This window comes from Sinocyclocheilus rhinocerous, unplaced genomic scaffold, assembly GCF_001515625.1.
Source record: "Sinocyclocheilus rhinocerous isolate Xijiao unplaced genomic scaffold, SAMN03320098_v1.1 scaffold226, whole genome shotgun sequence".
Lineage (NCBI taxonomy): Eukaryota > Metazoa > Chordata > Actinopteri > Cypriniformes > Cyprinidae > Sinocyclocheilus > Sinocyclocheilus rhinocerous.
The window spans coordinates 164,115-164,757 of NW_015631726.1; the positions used below are offsets into that span (position 1 = coordinate 164,115).

The following is a 643-nucleotide window of genomic DNA, read 5'->3' on the forward strand; positions in this document are numbered from 1 at the left end:
TTTAATACTCCCTTTTTCTTTTAAAATAAAATAGAATTATCACACTTTTATTTAGTTTATTATTTTATTTAAAAAAATAAATAAAGTGCAATAATATTATAACTATTATTAATTAATTTTTTATAGTTATATTTGATGGGTCACACCATGTGCCATGTGAGGACCAAACCAAATCTCCAGGTTCTCATATGAGAACCAGGCTGAAAAACGTAGGACTGTTTCCTGATCCGGGGAGAGTAGACTACAATGCCGGCTGTTCTGACTCCCAGACTGTAAGTACATTTTCATATTTAAAGAATTTGTCACTGACGATTCAAACGCGAGTTTCGGTTCTCCGATCACAAATGCAGACATGGTTTTTATGTTTACGCGGCGCGATGCAACGCGTAAAAAGACAGTATAAGCAGGGGTGCACATAAGTGGTCCGCAGGTCCTCATGCGCGACCAAAATAAGAAATGCGCTGTGTAAATTAGTTCAGAGCGCGCGTTTGCGTACCGACATGGTTGACAGCTGTTAATGCACAATTACCATTTTAGATCGACAAACTGTACTGTATAAGATTTCTATTCAAACTGAAAGCATAAATCTAGGCTACCCGCTGCCGTTTTCAAAACACAATGCAAAACTGTGACATTTCATTCA

At 37.2% G+C, this 643-nt stretch overlaps 1 protein-coding gene across 12 annotated transcripts in view; it reads left to right on the plus strand.

The window, feature by feature from the left end:
* LOC107741904 (CLIP-associating protein 1-like) overlaps positions 1 to 643 on the plus strand; it is an 85,785-nt gene that overhangs the window by 29,767 nt on the left and 55,375 nt on the right. The gene's annotated exons all lie outside the window — the stretch shown is intronic.